This window comes from Hirundo rustica, chromosome 3, assembly GCF_015227805.2.
Source record: "Hirundo rustica isolate bHirRus1 chromosome 3, bHirRus1.pri.v3, whole genome shotgun sequence".
Lineage (NCBI taxonomy): Eukaryota > Metazoa > Chordata > Aves > Passeriformes > Hirundinidae > Hirundo > Hirundo rustica.
The window spans coordinates 76,679,409-76,700,132 of record NC_053452.1 but is presented as its reverse complement, the minus strand read 5'-3'; the positions used below and the strand labels follow the sequence as shown (position 1 = coordinate 76,700,132).

Below are 20,724 nucleotides of genomic sequence, written 5' to 3'. Positions count from 1 at the left end.
TGTAGCCCAGACAAGGCTATGAGTGGGAAGATTGCTGCTGTTGCTGATCCTTCAAATCATGGTCTTCACAGGGGTAACACATCAGAACACTACACATGCTGCTCAGTTTTCCTCTTCTAAAATGTTGCCGTGCTAGTGGAGGTCACTATAAACTCTTAAACACTGTGGTTGAATTGAAAAGGTGGAGCCAGAGTCCGCCCATGCTGTGACAAACAGGAAACCACACAGATGTACCTGCATGGCTTACACTTCTCCCTGCAAGGGGCCCAGCAAAGATCCTCCTTCTCTTGGTCTCATGGTCCAACCTGCATTTAACTAATAATATATAGCAAAGCTTGGGCCAACAATTATCCAGTTAACTGAATCAGACCTTAGAGTCATGAATTTAGGCCAAATAAAATAAAATAAAATAAAATAAAATTATATATATATATGTGTGTGTGTGTGTATATATATATATATATATATAAAAATATATATATATATATATATAAAGAGCCAATCTACTTGGTGAGATGTAAATTCCACCTTGCAACTACTGTAGTGGGAGTTTCATTCTTGGAAATTCATAGGAAATTATTCAACATTAGAAATTAAAATATTGGAGAACTCATTCTACTTTTAAGATTACAAGCTATATTTGATTTCTTGACAGATAGAACCCCAAAGAGCTCTGAAACTGTATCTTTACCATGATTAGTACGTCAGGCTCAGGAACACACATTTTGTTCCTCACCATTGGTAGCAGCCATGTCCTAGCCTAGTTGTAGCCTGGTATCCAAAGACTAGATTCACCTAATCTGATTTTAAATTCTCAAATGTGATAAACAGTAGTCAAGTACATTCAGTATCCTCATGGCTAGTGACAGGCTATGAGTTTTTAGTAACTGCAAGGACTCAGAAGGAGGTTTTTCTGACTCTTCCTGTCTGCTCTTGCCTTTACCAGTGAAAAGCTTTATTCCAGTTTACACAGTTGAGACTGCAATTGCCTAATGACCAGGTGGACATCGCCTAATTTATTTTAGCCTTAACGTTGCATAATTTTGTGTTACAGCACCTATTGCTATTGATATAATGTTGATACATGTCGTGTAAATAATAGATATTGGTTAGAGGTAGCAATTTCTGGTAGGTTCCAGAAAAACCTGGTGCTGTAGGCAATACAAGTGCAGGAGTGGCCACAGAAATGTGATCCAAGCACAGAAGCTTCAGGGCTCTGCACAGCTTCCTTGTTAGCCACTTCTGAGCACTAAATGAAACTGCTGAAGCTCAACAAAACTGATTTCAGGAGTCACCAAGAGCACAAGTGGTGTCTGGCATATACATTATACACCATATTGAATTAAATTTAGAAGTAATTTGAAATTGCAACTAAAGAAGAAAGACCTAAGTGAAGGATTTCTGGGAAAGCCACAGTAGGCCCAAATTTACACTTGGCTGAGGAGGAAGAAACTATCAACATTCCTCTTGTCATGGCAAAAGACTTGAGTGTTCAAGTAACCTATTGAAATAAAGGGGAAAATGGCATACAGTGACTGGGGGGTGGGGGGGGGGGGGGAAAGTTAAAGAGTAAAACACAACTTAAAAGAAAGAATTTTTCTACTTGACCAATGTTGTGTATATACAAAGTTCTCTAGCAAATGTAAGTATTGGGACACTAATAATGCCTACAATGATGATATTTTAAAATATATTTAGGCAACAAAAATCATGCCTATAGGGATTTTCTCAGGAAATATGAAACCCATGAGTCAGGGTTAGCATATTGTTAATGATATCCTCAGTGAAATCCTCAAAATAATTTGCTTACCTGTTGGGGAGGATGAAGCCAGAAAGCCCTATAAATATGATTGCTTAGATTCTGAGAATGTGAAACCTGTAAGTGAGATAGAATTGAAAGTAAGTTTTGATGTTTGAGATGTATTAGATACTGGATGTCTGGGAAAACAGTTATGTGACCATCTGAAGGTCACCTGCAGCCAGACCCAGAGGTCAGATGGAATGTTCTGTCTCACCCCTCAATGTATGGTTCATCCCACACCTGTGACCCTCCCCTGAAGTATCAGGGATCTGTAACCCCATTGGGCCAAGTCCTGTTCCAGCCCACCTTGAAGACCCCTGATAAGGGGTCCCAAGGGGGCTGGACGCTCTCTTTGCCTGGCACCCTTCCCTGAGGACTTTCCTCTCTTGGAATTTCCTCTCCCTATCTCTCCCTTCCCCCACCTTCCCAGGCCTTGACATGAGCTGCAGCCTGGCAGCTCAGAGCAAGGCCTCACATCCCTTACAATAAACCTCATCTTCTAAAACCTAACTTCAGAGATCTCTCGTCTACATTCATCCACACTGTCCTGGAGTCCACAGCAGAGAAGTTATTTCTACACTTACCTACATTTTTAAGGATTCAAAAAAAAAAAATCTGTCTCCAAGTATGTGAAAGTTGGCAGCTTGAATTTATATTTTTGACAGGGCTGTCAGGAAGAAACATCAAACTAAAGGCTTTGAAGCATTCAGAAAAACAGTGGGAAAGCTATTGAAACATCTTATCATGACCGAAACACCTGATCATGAGTAGGTTCACCCCACACTAGAATGGATAGTGCAGAAAAAAACACTCAAGCTCAAGCTATAGTTAGTCAGGAAAATCAAGACTATGAAGAGAATTTTGAGGGACAGGATATATGTTCTTCTTTTATTTTCTTAAGAACCTGTAAGTACAACTAAAAAAAAATTATGAACAAATGCAGCAATATCCTTAAGAAACTCTTCCAAATGTCACAAAATTTTCTCAGCCAGGCTGACTTCAATACCTTGAGAGACTTATTGTCAGGTTTTCTGTCCTGATTCACCACCTACTTAGGTGTGTCAAACAGAAGTTTAAAAGGCAACTTGATCACAATTCATAAGAACCCAGAGGAAAAGATTCAGATATTCGAGACACTTTAATCTGACAGACAACATCATAAAAAGATTCAGTTTCTGGGTAAGTTGAAGACAAAAAAATGTAAAAATTAGGAAGAAGAGACAGATTTTTAGGAAGAGCAGCAATTAATCATTGTTGCAGCTTGCCAAGGCAAGTGGCAAATTTATCATAACTGAGTCTTTAATTCAAGATTGAATGATTTTCCAAAGGATGGGAGGCAAACCATAAAGTTTGGTGCTAGATAGCAAAAAGGAAAAGAACTTCCTGAGGGAGAATATTTTCTGTCCTGTGATATGCACACATCCAAGCTAGGTCCATGGCTTCTTTAGGCTGCCTTTCATGATGAACAAGAGATGGACACATACCACACAAAGCACAGCATCTATTCATTGAACTCAGCATGGAGCACTTATCTTATGGCCATGTGGTGTGCCTTCATTTTTTGTTTTGTTTTTCCCCCCAAAAAATAATTATGGGTAATTATTATGAATCCCTTTTTTAACATTATATATCTGTACTGTTCCTTAGTATGTATAAACTCAAATGCTTCCTAGATTTCTGTTCTATCATAAATTGAATAAAAAACTGATCAAAGGTTAAGGAAAAACTACTGTATAGTGTGAAAATTGTTTATATTCAAGAATATACAATGACATTCCTGTTTTTTTACTTCTGCCGACATTTGCTTGTATTTCCTTTCAATGTCATTATTTCCAAATATATGAAAGTTTAAATGTTGCAGAGACTACACTTGTTATCAAGGGTAATATAAATTACAAGAATAGATTTTATAATGGACTTTTTTCCCCCAGAATTAAATATAAATAAATATACACATATAGAAGTAAAAGAACGTGAGCCACTAGTTTTGAAATGTTTGTATTATTTCGTATCAACCAAAAATTTACATCTGAATTGTAAGTTCCTAAAATTCAGTGAAGCTTAGAAGATAATTAGGAAACCTTGACAGAGAACAAGTCACTCTATATTGAACACTCCCTCAGGGTTATTTTAGTCAATTACAAGTAGTCATAATTGAGATGGTAGCAACTGAAAAAAGGGGAAGAGGAGATGAGATGGGAGCACCACTTCTCTTCCAAATGTATCAGTTAGTTTTGCAAGAGAAATTTCCTTTCTCTACACACTTTGCCTCTCTTACATCCCTAGATTATCACAACTACAACAGTAATTCTAGAAATTAATACCTTTTTTTTTTCTTTTAATATTCTGACTCATCTTGTGGTTTGAGGTTTAGTAGTACTTCCTAAGTTTTTGGAACATTTTTCCTGAGGAGAGTGAATTAAGCTGGAATATTGACATCCAGTGTGACTGATCAGGTTCTGAACGCACAAATGGAGCTCTGGAGTTTTTCAATTATCAAAATACATTAACTACTGTATGGATTTTATTGAAGTTGATCTTGGTTGAAGAAAATTTAATCACTGTCCAACTTGTTCTTCAATCTCACACACTCAAAAAAAGTGAAAACTTTTCCAACTGTATGTCCTATAAGTTTCAATCTGTTATATGGAAGTAGATTTTGTCCCTATTGTTTGTCTAATGATACATAAAGTATACGAGTGATTCTATGTACTTAATTTGAACCAACATAAGCAATTCAAAATATTGTCCTATTGTCTCTGCAAATTTGCAAACAACGTTTAAACAATATTTTACCATTATCTGTCATGGAAACCTTTGTCCTTATGTCTACTCGAGGTGGAGGTTTCCTAAGCTCCAAGTGCTCTTTTTCACCACATCTCTTGCATCTCCTGAGGTCAACACAAAAGCAGCCTTTCAAATCCCTCTGTGGCCTACTAACTTTGGCTTTTCTACGTACACAAACTTTTCACGGTTGCTTCCCACTCTGTTGCATATTTTGCCAACATCAAAGGAACCTGAGCCTTTCCATATGTCCCAGCTGTCTACCTCACATAATTATAGGATTTGGAGCTGATGCATTGTTGTTATTACTAGCTCCTAGCTGGAACCATACTGGTGGACCATGATCCTATTGTCCTACATACTGTAAAATGTGAGAACAAATGATGGTTTGTGATTCAAAGCGCCTTACTGTCCTTCCAGGCAAGTGAGAGAAGCAAAGAATCCAAGAGAACAGTGCAAAAGAAAGAGTCAGTCCATAATTAATCTTTAACAGTTGCAACTGATACTGAAAACCACTCTTGAGAGAATAGAGGATTAACTCACACATGGGCACAAAGACTTTTAGAGTTTAATATGTCCCTTCAAGGACACTGTAAAATGAGTTACTATGGAGGTAAATGTTTGTACTTCTCTCAGTTAGTTTGTTCACATATATACAGTTCAGTCTGTTCTACTGGAAAATATCTCTCCCCAGCACAGGAAGGGTTGCAACTGATCTGTAAGGTCCCTCCCAGCCCAAACCATTATATTTCACTTTATGTTTCAAATAGCAAAAAATGTCCATTTTTCTAACTGTAGGCTCTGCCCAGCCAGACTGGGCTCTCACATAAAAAGGCTGTATTTCTATTCCCTTCAGTGCTAGAAGTAAAAATGGTCAGAGCAGCTGGGGCCTTATTTTCTTCCAGTAACGCACTCAATAACATTTTCTCTATTCTGCTGCCAGTTCAAACTTGAAATTCAGCTATGCCTACATTGCAGACTTCTGTGGGCATAGCCCTGTGATCCAGAAAATGTCTTAGAGAAGCTCCTGTTATATGCATATTCACATTTTAAAAAGAAAAGCCAAACAAAACAACACACAAAAAATTAGATCTTTTAGCTGTTAAATTTGGTCAGCTGCTTAGCTTGTTTAATTAAGAGGTAATCAAAGAAATATGCAATACATAACTTTTCAAAGAGAAGCTTCATCCTTGTTTAGGAAGAGTTACTGCTACGGCACACTACTGTAGGAATAACTTTAAATCATACTTAGTGTAGACATGCCCCTTAGTGAACAATACTGTTGATGATACACAGAACAGACAGAGTTTGCAGCATAATTGTATTGACTTGGTAGCACTGGGTGATTTTCAAATAAATTGGTAGAATCTTCCAAAGCCACCAGATTTAACACTGAACTAATATAGAAACAAATCTGTTGAAGTGTTTGTGCTCCCTTTTTCCTGGATTAAGCTTCCTTTTAATGTACCACTACTGAAATATATATATATATATATATATATATATATATATATATATATATATATATATGAAGTATCAACAATATAATACTAGTGCATAAGATAAGAATCAAGGCAGGAAAGAGGCAGGAGAAATCTATAATTAGATTTTTCTCAGTGCATCCATCTTCATTTATCCAAGAGGCCAAACTCATTATTATTTACTCAAGAATCTCCTTGGAGGGTAGAACCGTAAAGATTTACTGCATATTATGAGAAACTGTGAGTATATTGAAATTCCTTTGTTCAATTATTTGTCCTTTTTACACTTAATTAAAATGGGAAGAAAGTTATACCAGTGTCTATATGTTTGGTTTCTGATTATATCTTCCCTCTCCTAAGTTATTCCTGTAATAGAAAAGAGGTAACTTGTCATTGTTGACGTGGCCACAGCACTCAAGAGTGCTCCTTTAAAAACTTCAGAGGGCTCCAAGCATCAGGACCTTGTTACTTAAAAGTCTTTCATACCTTTTCTATGTTGCAATCCCATGAGTAGCTCCACACAACTCTGACTCTTTCTCTCTTTCTTCTACCTTCCTTCTTAATTTTCAGATCGCTGCTTCCTGTCCCCAGCACAGCCGCCTTACCCTGCCTGTCCCTCGCGTGACCTCCTGTCCCTTCCTCCTCACAGCACAGCTAGCAGACTCCAACTGACTTCTCTCCCAGCTAATTCACTCTTTTATCACCCCCATGGCTGTGAGGGCAAGGCTGTTCCCACCCTTTGATAATTAACACTGCTGCAATATATGCCTTCAGCACTGTCTCTCTGTCTTCCCACAGTAACTGTATTTCATTTCTTCTCTCACACTTTTTTCACCAGCTGATATAAGCTTTCCTGTAAAGTTCTTTGTGTTTGGTAAGATAAGATGACCAAATTTATTAAGAAATTCAGGACAGAAAGTCGTAACTAGAATAGTTGTACTTTTCATAGCCATTCTTTGAGCTCAGTGGAGTTTGAGGCTTAGATGCGACATGATCCCTTTAAAGACAGTGGTACCGGAGACCAGTCTGGATTCAAGAATTAGGTCCTTGCTTTGTCTTGGCCTGTTAGAGCAAAACACTTTCTCAGGATCAGTCCTATGAGTCATAGTGAAAAGGCATTTAATTTTAAATTTTAAATCTGATTATCCTGTATAATGTGAAACTGCTGTTTAGCAAACAGCTTTATTTAACAAAAATGATGCTATGCACATACACACAAAATAACACAAACCCAACCCAAAAGCACCCTATTTCACAACAGATTACTTATTCCTACTTGATCTTTGTTTATCCTTGATAAAACATATAGAGCAAACAAAATTTTCATTGAATTAAAGAAAGCTGTACTATGACCTATTATCTACATTTCCATATAGAAAATATTTGAATAAGTGATTTCTTTTATTCTCTCTAAAATAAGTACATTGACAGTATAAATATTCCTAAAAAGAGAGACTTAAACTACTCAGATGTCAGAGTGTATTCTGAGAGCATACAGTTCTTTCTCAGATTCAAATATTAACAATATTTTGTGTTATTTGTTTAACTTAATCAAACCCAAAGCCTCAGCCTCAGTTCAATTCTCACTGTACAACACAGTTCTTGTCCCAATTTGTAATCCTACTCCTTGTCCACTACTTTGGAAACTTCATCAAGTCCCTGTGCTCATCAAGGTCATTAAGGCTGATTGCATAGCTCCAGGTACTGGCATTAGGCAATCCAGCTGCAGAAACACGTCCAAGTCTAAGGCAAGCCCTAACTAATGAATGTCAAGAACAGCAAGCCAAAGGATGATAGATTTTTAAATGATGCACTTAACCCCCAAGCCAACAATCAATTACAAATAGTTAGATGCACATGGGAAAGCCATAAGCATGGGTTCTGGGTCCTTTAAAATAAATATATAAATAAATATAAATAACCTTTAAAATAAAAAGAGGAGTCCTATCCTTGAAAACACTGATTGGACTAACATTATGGAAACAACATCAATGGAAGAGCACATATTTAGGTATAGCATGTAAGAATTTCAGTAAGCGACTAAATATTCTTTCTTTAAAAAGCCTCACGTAAATATTCAGATCATGTTAGATAAAAAAATAAATCCTTTTTCTTTTTTTACACTATCTTGATACATATCTCCTTTTGCAGTTGGGGAACTGATTGAGAATGGAATTGTTTCTTTTGTTTTATTTTTGTAATATTGTTGTTTCTTTTGACCCTGACAGAATCATGCTTTTTTACTATTAAAGTATCTATTAATATCCACATTTTCCATTATGTGGATAAAACCTGTTACTGTGCTTTCAGAAAATATTTTAGAACCTTCAGATAGAAGGCAGCATAAGAGTATTTCCAGTCTAAGGTGGCAAGCTCAGCAGCCAGTGCTTGCAAAGACAATTTATATAGCAACAGTATAATCACAAAGGGCTTACATTTTATCTTCAATGAGAAAAAAATATTTACTACAATTACAAAGGTTTTATAGGAGAGATGAAACCTGATATCTAAAAACAAACCAGTTCACCACAATGACTTTGAAATGTAAAGGTTAATATTTGTATTCTTTGTAAGAAAATTCTGCTATAATTTAAAAACAGGTAAATCCTTGTACATAAACATTAATCCTTGCACAAATACATAAAGAGTGTGCAAGAATCTGAAGCAAGCCCTGTAGTTGCCTGAAGAACTGACCGATTTTTAACAAAATAATTTTGGTGCAAAAAAATTCTGTAGGCATACACGAGCTTGCTTTAATGCAAACTAGATTTGTAGTCAAAGATAGGAGAGCTAAAGCCATTCATCTGAGGAAAGACGGGACCTCAACGGTTCATTTCCTATTCTGAATCTCAGTGAAAATAATGTTTACACTCATTTCTTAGGAATGGCTCTAACTACCAGGTTACTATTACATTGTCTCTACCGAAGTCATTCATCAGCAAGTGAGAAACAACAAAAAAAATTAACTACGTTAAAAACTACATGTTTTGCATGGTACTACAACTATCCTATATTAACTATTTAGAAAATATAAACGAATTTCTTTGCCACTCATGCTAGATAAGATGATGTCATTATCTAGACAGAGCCCAAATCTTTCCCACTACCCAATTTCCTTCTTCTCTCTACCTCCATTTCTCTTAATCACCAAGACCCTGTGCTGGAGAAGGCAAAGAGGAGGGCTGGAGGGAAAAACACAGGCAAAATAGCAAAATCTGCAAGTTAGAGGGGTGCTTAGATCTAATCCCAGGACTGAGACCAAAGAAGAAAAAAGCACTGGAAGATTAATTTTTTGAGTTTCTTTGCAAGCAGTAATGGTTCAAAATGAAACATTAGGTTCTTCTCCTAATGACCTTAGTGACATCCAGAACTAGACCTGTAATTTCCCTCTCTTTTCTTTTTGTATTTGGTAGCTTGGTTGAGCCTACAGTGACACAAGACATCCTCTAGCCATGGGCTCTAAGCTGCCTTCCAATACACATTTTTTGCCAACAGCTGCAGGGAAACAGAGACAGGTCCCTGACCTTCTCTCAATAATCTTATGAAAAAGATGCATATTTTAGTACATTTTCTTGCTCCCTGGGAGTAATTTTTCTTGTTCCCAGGGCGTTCTCACTAGAATAGCTGCACTCAGAAATACCTTCATGCCAACAGCAAGCTCACAGTGGTTTGAGCCAATTCCCATCGTGGTTATAGAAATCTTTGCATTAAATTTTGGGTCAGGCTTCTCATTCTGAATAAACCTGCTAGAAGACTGGACCTACTCTCTAAGTGACTCAAGCCGTTACAGCAAATCAGCAGTTTGTGGAGCTACGTGGAAATCTACCCAGTCTCTCTCTTTCCTGGCTTCACAAGTGGGAGCTGTTGATACCTGCACAGCTCCTGGTACAAGGCAGAGCAGAAGAGCACAGTAAGTTAATCTGCAAGCCATCCAGAAGCGTCTAGGACAGAGACAGTGACACCAGGGAACCATATGTCTGCACTGAACATCCAGTAAATTGTTTACTTGGAGGGTTGATGAGAAACGTGCAAATGAACCTCTGAAGGAGCTACTTGTCAGGTAAGGATACTAATGTTCTCTAATAAAAAGCAGTATGTTCTCATCATTGCAGTATCTTTTCCCCAAATGTACTTGCAGCAGTTTATCAACATTATATAATGCAGGGAGAGTTCAGGGCAAGGATAAAGAGTTGATAGCTAGCTTTTGGTGTGCTTGTTTATTTGACTCACTTGATTCATAGAGTCTCCTCTTTACACAATGTACTTTGAGCTGTTTTTTCTTTTATTTTTCATGATCAGTATTACTCTTGATACTAAATAAACGTCCAAGAAATCCTTTAGGTTTCAGAAGCAGGCTTGAAAGACTGCTTTTAAGAGCTAATCAAGTGTATGGTTTGTTTCTCATACAGTCAATGATTATTGTATTCTGTGTTTTCCTCTTGTTTACCCCGTTTTTTCCCTACCGTTACCGTTTTTCCCCTCCTGCTGTGTGGGGAAAAAAAAGAAAAACACACACACACACAAAAGAAAAGAAAAAAAAAAAAAAAAAAAAAAGGGGGGGGGGGGGAAAGAAAGAAAGAAAGAAAGAAAGAAGCATGTTAGGAAAGCTCTAGCAGTGCGTTTTCTGCGGTTTTTTAGGTGTTGCGGGGGGGAGTGAGGGAGCGGGGCTGGGGACCTTCTGCCCTTCAGAGGAGCAGGTCGCCCTTCCCGGGGGCTGGTGGGGGGCGGGGAAGAGGGAAGAAGGGGGAATCGTGTGAATGCCCCGCGGGGGCAGCATCACGCCTGCCGTGGCCCCGGGAAGCTCCGGGGACACCCTGCGGCGGAGAGCGCGGGGAGGGGACCGCGGGGGAACGGCGGCTCCGCGGCCCGGGGAGCGGAGGGGCTGAGGAATGGCGGGATGAGGGGATGAAGGATAACGAGTAGAGGGATGGAGGGGTGAAGGACGGATGGATGGGAGGATGCGGGATGCAGGGATGAGGGATGGAGGGGTGGAGGGAGAAGGGGTAGAAGAATGAGAAAATAAAGGCTGAGGGACGAAGGGATGGAAGCGCCGAAGGACAGAGGGCTGCCAGAGCTAGCGCCCGAGCTTCCCAGCTGCTCCCCCTGCGCTGCGCGCCCCCGCGCCGCTCCCGGTCCCCCCTCCTCCCCTCTCCGCCGCTGCGCGTGCCCGCGCCCGGGGCTGACTCTCCCTCGCATCCTCCTCCGGCGGCGGCGACGGCGGCAGCGCCGGGGATGGGCAGCGAGAGCGCGCCCAGGAGCAGCCCGGGCCCCGCCGCTCGCCACTGCTCCCGCGCCCGCTGCTGCTCCTGCCCCGCAGCCCCCCGCGCACCGGGGGCAGCGCCGCCGCCGAGCCATCCGCAGCCCCCGCCTCGGACGGGTGAGTCACCGGGCCCGGCGCCCTCGCCCCGAAAAGCACCTGCCCTGCATCCCCCCCGTTCCCGCTCCCGCGCCTCCCATCCCGGAGCGGCCCCGGGGGCGAGCGCCGGGGGAGCGTGGGGCCCGCGGGGGGAGCTCGGCGCTCCCCCCCCCCTCCCGCCCCCGCCCCGGGGGACCCGCGGGTCCCGGCCCGCGCTCGCCCCGCTTCCGGAGGGTCCGCGGGGTAGCAGGGATGTCCCCGCGGCTCCGCCGGGATGCGAGGAAAGGGCTCCCGCCCTGCTGCCCCTCCCGGGCACCGCTGCCCGTTCCCACGGGGATCTCGCACGAGCGTACGCGGACACCCGGGCAGCGCCGCTCCCAGGGCACCCTGAGCCCGCACCCCCGGGCGCACGGGGCGGCTCGGGGAGGGGGCAGCGCCTTAACTTTTGCAAGGCACCTTTTGGAGATGGGGAGGGAGGACCCAGCTCAGCAGAATTGGCGGGTTCCCCGGAGTCGCCCCGGAGGCAGGTGGCGGAGGGTCCCGGTCCCCCCCGGAGCCGCCGGGTGACGCCAAGCGCGGCCCTTCCCGCGGGGCTCGGGGGGCGGCTTCGGGCAGGGCTCAGCGCTCAGATGGACTTTTCTAACACTCCTTCCACCAACATAATAAATAAATAAATAAAGTGACTGGGGGCGGGGGCTAGAAGTGTGCTTGCTCTGCTTTCGCTGTCCAGAGCCGCGAGTGCAAACGACGGGATGCTGTCTCTGAAAAGGGTTTTCTGGTTTTTCTGTGTCACGATGCGCACGGCTGGTGGCAGCTAGTATAGTAACTATCTGTATCCCAATAGTTCCCTGGCGAAGGGTTGTTATGGCAGCGGCGCTCCCCGCTTCTTTTATTTTTTAATCTCTGGCACAGGGTAATGTTAAAGACCTGGAAAGTGCCTTAATGGAAAAAAAAAAAAAAAAATATATATATATACACATATATATATGTGTATATATATATGTATATAAAAAGCAGCCTCTTGCCTCTTTGCCAAGTAGACAACAAGTACAAATATAAGATTCACACTAAATCTTCACTACCTTCTCCAGAAGCTGGTGCTGTGATAACGCTAATGACTGGAGGAGGCTGGGGGAAAATGTCTTTCCCCTCACACCTAATTCCTGCTTTTTGCTAAATTTTGTTGGAATTTTTCCTTGACTGTGGCTTGTGCTTTTTTTTGTGTGATTCAGTGGTACTTTTTCATAGTGTTGTTTCTTACTTCCAGAGGATTCCTTAGTCCTGCGTTGCACTGGGTAAAAGGATTCAAGTGGTCTTACATACAAGTAAAACACATCATTTGCAAAATCTGGTAATTCTGTAGATTTTACTTTTCTGTACCAGTGACAGGATGATAGTTTTCTTCTTGTAATGCAGAGAGGCATCTCTATGAGACTCATCTGAATGGTTTCAGCACATCTTACCTGCCACAGCTGGTGGCAGACTGAAACAATGAGATTTAAAGGTTATTATGAAAGTAAGTTTCTCTGTCACCTTTAATGGTCAGCCTATTCTCAGTCAAAACACATATAGCTCTATGGGAAACACTCTGATTCTGATTTCAGTTTAGTCAGCTTTTTGGACACAATGTTTAAACCCTGAAACCATTGAGGAGGATGGATGTTAAAAACACATAAAATTGGTAGCGGGCTATACTACTCTGACATTTTTACTCTACACTTTTGCAGACAACCCTTTGTTGTTTTTGACCAGAGTTTGCTTGGGTAGAGCTTGAGTAGTAAATGATAAGAACAGAGGATTTTGTCCTGGTAGCACCTGCATTTTTATTTCCGCCAGACTATTTGAAGACTGATATTGATATTGTAGAATGAAATGCTATTGAATTGTGATATCTTGTTTCCAATTGTACATTTTGAAATGTTTGGCTTATCAGTAGGAAAGCAACACAAATGTGTAAATGTTTATTTAAGGATGAAAAAATGCTGTCCCAGTGTGATTCCTGTGTAGAAACAGGTTAAATAACTGAATTAAATAATGTAGCGTAAGTGATCCGTAATTAATTTTCACTGCTTATAATGGAAACAGGCACTCTTATCTTCAAGTTGGAATTTAGGGATGCTGGAAGGGAGATGAAGAACAGCAAAATACATATATTTAATGGCAGACTAAACTCTTGATAAACGTCAGATATTTCTGAGGGATTGAAAGCACATTTCTTAGTATAACTTTGGTGATGATTCTGATCCCAGCTAAATCAGTATGAGGTTCTCCCCAGGCACTGCTGCGAGCAGAATCAAAGACAACCCTGCTATCCATTTTTGAGAATGGGGACATGAAAAGATCATTGTATTTTTCTCCATTATCATAGCAGGAAGGGTTTATTTTGTATCTCATATGGAATATTCCACACTTTACCCTCCTAAGCGGTAGTCAGGCCTACAGTTCTTACCTGCCCAGACAGTTCAGCTGAGATAATTCTTGTGAGAAAGAAAAATACGTATTTTGCCAGGGGCACCTGTATTATGACCAAATAATAGTCATGTTTACTGGAAAAATGTTTGACTTCAATATTTTCATATCTGATACCACTGAAATTTCATATTAGGGAGTGGGAATAAAACATTTCTTAAAATGGCATTATTTGCTTTCAGGTTCTGATACGAAAGGACTAGATTCATTTAATCAAGATGAAGGGTAAATGTTTCTATCTTTAGTGATTAAAAATATCTTCAGTGGTTTAAAAATAACCTTAAGTCATAATGAAGAAAAGACAAATTTGGACACTCTGAAAAGGGTTACAAATAAAGTTATTTGATACAAATGAACAAACAGATTGCACTTATTTAACGCCAGACATAGGTAAAATGGAGCAAAAAAATAAAGCTGGCCAAAACAAGTCATCATGGGAAAAGGCACAATATAAATCCTGAAAGACTTGCAAAAATTTCCCAAGGGACTCCAACATAACTGTTTGACTCCCTTATGGGAGTCAAATGGAAAAAGCTCCATTGCCTTCAGTAAACATGAATAGTGTGAGTGTATGCTAGCACAAGAGACAGGTAATTCAACTAAATACCACAAGAATTCAGAGTAATAGTTACTGAAATCAGGTTAGAAATGTATGGGCTTTCTTCAGTTAGAAATAAGTCCTGACTTCACTGAAAATGAGTTGGAGGCTTGCTATCTATTTCTCAGGGCCAAAGCGTCAACCTGAGAATAATATTTCAAGTGACTTTTGAAAAACATGGCACATTATAGTTAATCTGGTTTAAATTATGTGACAATCTATTAAAATTATGTTACCTTTGCCAAGCTCGAGTTACTGATTAATTATTAGTAACCATCTTCCCTTTCTTTTTTTAATTGTCAGTTTTTCATAAAGGGCAAGAAATACAAAACAGTCTTCCTGCAAGACTGCACTCATAAGCTGAATAATTCAAAGACTGTACTGTCATAGTACAATCAAATTTTTAATATGATGTTGTCAAAGTCATAAAAAAAGAAAATCAAATGTGACATCATAGAAGACAATATATATAGCTGAAATGACATCTGAATGTTTTAATTTCCCCACATTATATTTAGTGGTTAATGAAGATGGACTTTTCTTTCTTTCCTCTGAGGAAATTCCTAATACAACATATTTAATGTTCAGAAAAAAACCCTATTTTATTTTCATAAAAACATAAGCAAATTTTGTGAGGATAAGTTCTGAACATAAAGGAGATGCAATTGTTTAGGAGATAATGTAAAGCCTTCACTGTGAAAGAGAACTGAGAAAATTTGTGGCTGATGAGAAAAAATTTTTGTCAGACAAATTTTCTAGAATATGGTAGGTGTCATCTCAACAAAGGACATTTTATTAACTGTTCCTAACTATGGATGAACCTCTGTCTAAAAAAAAGAGACAGTCACCCTTGCCCTCAAAAAATATAGTAATTTCTTTCAGCAGAAATAAACATTTTTTTCTGCTATTTTTCTTCCTAAATTAAGTATATTCAATGCAAATGAAAAGTACAAAGTACCAGCTTAGCAGGAGTGGAAAATGAAACTGTTTTCACCCAGCCTTCGTGGAGCACAGGGAGCAACAGTGCGGTGTGGTGATCCCAGAATGATCTGCCATCTCAGCCTGGTTTGCCTAGCTTCTTGACATTGAAAAAATATTTGTCCACTGAGATCTTCCAGGTGGCTAAGGACCAATTTGCTCCAAGTGATCAGTGCACTGAGGAAATTTGTCTGGAACAGGATTTTACTTGAAAACCTCAGACTTTGTCTTCCTCAAAGACACCAGCCCCGGTTGTGACTCCATGAGGACCTGACTGGATCCTGCAAGGAGCTCAGCATCAGTGCTTTCAGAAGTTCCAAGTGCCTGCTTGGGATCCTCTAAGAAATGGAGTGAAATACCAGTTCATCTCACACAGGCCACAAACCAGCTTTCAAATCTCAATGATTTTCCGTCACTACTGCATGTTGGCTGTATTTGAACGAGTGAACTAGATGTGAAAGACTCCAAAAATGTGATTATCAGTCCTCTGAGTCATTTAGTTCTTCAATGATAGCTTACTGGAAATACTTATTTGTATTTCAGAAACTGGGGCAGAGAGAAATGAATTGACAACACACGAATATTTTTATTTTGTTCTAAAAAGTGTTTTCACAGATTTTGTTTTGTTTTGTTTTTTTTTATTTTTTAGAGAGACTGTAAATGCCAGATATTTTATTCTGGAATACATATGTAATCTGTGAGCAAAGTCTTACAGATTTGTATTCCTTTACCACATAATGCTACATTTTTGATCTGACAGTAAGAAATTATTTAACCATACATTCCCGTACCTGGCTAAATTGAAATATTCTAACCCTAATATTTGAAGTGCTGGGTTTTTCGCCCCATATCTGCCACTAGAAGATCAAATAAATCCATAAATATAAACCCAAGTGTAGATTAAATAAACATCTGTTATTTATCATGGATTTTTATGTAAGATGACTTATTTTGTCTAATCTAAGCCTAGTTCTCTTTTGGGAAAAAAAAAAAAAAAAAACAAAAACAACAGCTTAAAATAATTGTAATAATTTTATGATTCAGTCCAAACCTACTATGTAAATAATGCTACTGAATTAAGGAAAGCCATCAACACTGAAAATTAATATTTAATTAATAATCCATCTGTTCAAGTGTCTCTTGTCTTTTCTATAGATATCTTCTTCCTCTTAGTTTATCCAGGACAGCTACTACAGGAATTTCAAGCTGAGAAAGTGTGTTAAGGCTGAAACTGCAGGAAAGCCTGTTTGCCCATTCCAGTGTTAGAATAGAAGTGAGAGGCAGGGATCCATAAGGTCTAAACTTTAAAGGTCATGATGATGTCAAACATATGCTTTCTTCAAAATTATTTTTCTCATTGAGGCAATGAGTACGGGCATTTAAAATATGGAATATGGGGGGGGGGGGAGGGGGGGTGGCAATTTGTATTTGTCAAGAGCTTTTATTTTTAAAACTAAGCAGCATTAACTCCCTGAATATTCAAAGACTTTCTTCAAATGAGTCACCACTTTTTGTGAAGTCAGGTACCAACAGCAGTACCCAGGGCAGATTACTAACCAAGGACAGATGGACGCAGGTGGCAAGGAGAGCATGCCAGACACCACGGGGTGAAGCAGGCTCACAAAGCAACAAAACCAGTTTTCTCTGTTTATCAGCACGACATTTCAAATTTCACATATCTCCTTTTGAAATAAAAGACAGATTTAGAAGTCCTCAAAAAACAGTTTCTTCACCAAAACGTTTTGGATAGAATAAAAGGTATTGTATGTATATTGTAATACACATACCAGAATATCAGAAGTATTTTTCTTTTTTGAGGTTTTTCTTTCAAACTAAACCCAACAAAATTATTTCAGTTTTGGGAATCAAAATGAGTGGAACTCATATTCTTACAGGATAGGATTTCAGTAAAGTTTCTACAATGGCTTAAACTAAAGAAACACCTTCCTTGAAACTAAGGTTGTGGTGAATGAAGGCATCAATTCTAAAATTATTTGTGTAGTTGCAAGCACGAGGAATGTGTGCATTTCAACTGATTGTGTACATCAAGTTACTCATGGCAAGTACTTTAAATTTATCAGAATCGAGTCTTTGCTGTTTGTCAAAGCAGTGAAAGTCTTGTCTTACAGAGAGAGGGTAGGACTTTTGGTAGAATTTGATCTGGAATCCTCCATCAAGTTTGTTTTTCAATGGAAATAGTTCTTGCTTTGAAATTAGAATTGGCATTAGTGTGGGTCAGTAAAAGAAGACCACAGATTTAACTTGAAAAACAGAAAAACATAAAGCTTTGCAATTCAGAATTTGTAACGGGAAATATTTTACAGCCACTACTGCTGAGTATTGCATTTAAATGGAATGAGAGGACACCCAACTACACTTAGAAAGCAATCAAATTATTGCCTGTATGTTTTATTTGGAATAAAATTTATCAGCAAAGGCTATCAACCTAGGCTATACTGATTTTATGATTTATTTAAGCTGACAATAGAAGATTTTCACAAACTAGATGCTTAAGACTGTTATTCAGCAGTTCTAAATACCCGTAGTTTAAAGGCCAGTGTTTAAGCATAATGAAATAAGATTGCTCTGACACAAATGCTAATTAGTTTCTTGCAACTACCAGACTTTAAAAAAGAGTTTTTAAGCAACCTCATTTAGATGAATGGAGAAAGAATATGCAGTCGTATCCAACAAATGGCTTTTGGGAACATAACAAGCTTGCTAATTCTAGAACTTGCAATAGTTAGGAGGCTTTCCAGTGAGAACACAAACAACATTCACCTCAACCAGCTACACTGAGATGTAGTGATGTCCTACATTCAGTATTAGGACTGGCATTAGAGTTGGAAGGTAGGAGTTTAGGGAAGGGATTGAACTTCACTGCCTGGACGGTCTCCATGGCTTCCCTACAGATGCTTACCAGCCACCCTTTCTGGGCAGCATGCCTGGTGAGCAAAGGAACGACCAGCTGCCTCCCCACCAGAGCTTCCTGGGGAACACAGACAAAATTTCCAATTATTTCACCTCACTGAGCCTCAATACTGTGTACATAGCTTCCTGACCTGCTGAACTTCCAGCACAGGCCTGCATGCCCACCTGCAGCAAGCAGACAGTATTTGCAAACTAAAGAATATTTAGGATGAAAGAGATGAGAAATGTTAAAATTACATTTAAAATATTTTGGCAGTTAAAATGCATATAGCTAGAAGTGAGTTTCCACAAGGCCCCCTTGAAGTGAAACGTCTTCTTTCCACAGACATCCTAGGGAAAGCAAGTGCAAATAGATGGGAACATCTGTATTTTTAAAGCAATCATAAGAACAACAAGAACAAAATTAACAACCATAATTACATCTGGTTTATAGATCTTTCCAGTCAATAGGCGTTTAAGCCTTGCATGGCAAGTGGTGCCAATATTCAATGGAAGGGAACCCCAAACTGCTTGCACTGGAGTGAAACACAGCAGCGCTGCTATGAAACTCAAGGCTGAGAATTTTTATACAGTTGATAAAATCCAGCATGAGCTTGAAAATAATTTAATTTCATGCAATCAATGAAATAAATAGAAAGATGGCTGTTATTTGTGTGTACATGCAAACTACAGTATGAATGAATCAACTCAATACAAAGACAGAAGTAGAGTCTGTTATGTTATTAATGAAGCACTCAGCCATTTGAAAACCTCATTTCGTTTATGGAAATTTTACAGTTTAACCAGTTCTTCAAAAGAACAAAAACATAAATTGAATGTTTAAGAAGTGGACCTTTTTTCAGTCAGTAATTCTACTTTAGGTCAACTTAGCGGTAGATAAATTTAAAAGATTGATTATGATAAAACCAAACTAATTTCTAACTTCTTTATAATGGAAAAGACACTGCAATGGAAAGGTATTTCAGAGGAGAAACCTTATGACTATACCTCTTTCAAAACATTTTTTCTTGCAATTTTCACAATTCTAAGTTTTTTGAGGGTTTTTATGGTGTAAAAATACCAGATTGTCTTTCATTCCTCCCCCCCCAAAAAAATTCATGCATCTATAGAGAAACAGGAATTAGATCATGGCCTACTAGAAGTTACTGGGAAAACCTTCAACTTTGTGCATTAAGTAATTTAATCTGATGAACAGAATCACTGTCTTAACCATATAATTAGTCTGTATATATATGTGTGTGCATGTGCTATATGCATATATATAATTCTTGCATTTATATATATACACACACACTTATAAAGGAATATGCATATATATAAAGTATATATATGCTCATACACACAGTTATATACTTCTGTTCTTCCTGGTCTGCAATAGCAGCTAATCTCCACAGGCATCTTAACTGACTAAAATCTTCCTCCCTGAAACTCAGCAGTTTTGGTGGTTTTTTTTCCCAGTAGAGAAATTTGCTCTGGTGGATTTATGAAGTGACTTTTTTTCCTTGAACCCTTTTGGATTGGCCTAATTTGTAATTCTTTTTGCTCACATTACTATGCAGATATTTGTTCCTTTCACTGGGTTGTTATGGAATAAGTAATTTTGATGATTGTGCCCTGTTTTTGTCAGTGCTTAATGCCATGTAATGGTTATGGATTCTCTATGGTTTTCAGGTAAGAAGAAAAAAATAACTCCAGAATTATCCCTCCCTGGAGGTCAGAGAAGCGCAGGTACAAATGGGAGCCAAGGCTCTAAGTTCCCAATCCCCAGCACCAGGCATACCTCCTCATATAGTACAAAATTAGTTTAGAACAGATTTTCCCCAAAATATGTGCAATAATTTTGATGCTGTGAAGGGGAGATAATGTGAGATAACAGACTATTTTACCAGCAATGAGTAAATGCTACTATAGACTTATGAAGATAGTCTCTGATCAGTCTAGGTAGCTATCTACTGGTACGTATACATTTGAATGTATACAAAATTATCTGTATATATATGGTATGTATATGTTTTAAAGCTTTCTATAAACTATTGCTTCAAAATAATGTTTTCCTCCTGATTCATTACCACCTGTTTTCCTTTCTACTTTGTTCCCACTTAGTCATTACTTAACATTTCCTTAACTTCTGTTAAACTTTCTCTGTGCATTTTGTTCCTCATATTTATTTCACTTCTTAATTTCCATCTTGTCCTTTGTATAATTTCTCCAATTATTCCTTCTCACTTAATTATTGAAAAGTTATTTTATTTGCCCTAAAGAGAAAAAGAAATGGGGGAAATTTGAAGCTTTCAGTAGCAATGATCTGTGATGAACAAGAGCAAAA

The 20,724-nt window shown here is 39.0% G+C and overlaps 1 protein-coding gene across 3 annotated transcripts in view; it reads left to right on the top strand.

The window, feature by feature from the left end:
- Nucleotides 1-9,935: 9,935 nt before the first annotated feature.
- Nucleotides 9,936-20,724, top strand: part of FUT9 (fucosyltransferase 9) — a 98,880-nt gene continuing 88,091 nt past the window's right edge. For 2 of the 3 annotated variants that reach the window (XM_040058430.1, XM_040058427.1), the window contains exon 1: nt 9,936-10,126. The gene's annotated coding sequence lies outside the window, so the exon portion shown is untranslated. Of the gene's footprint in view, nt 10,127-11,374; nt 11,444-20,724 lie in introns of those variants that run through there. The other variant, XM_040058431.2, reaches the window with a different exon arrangement.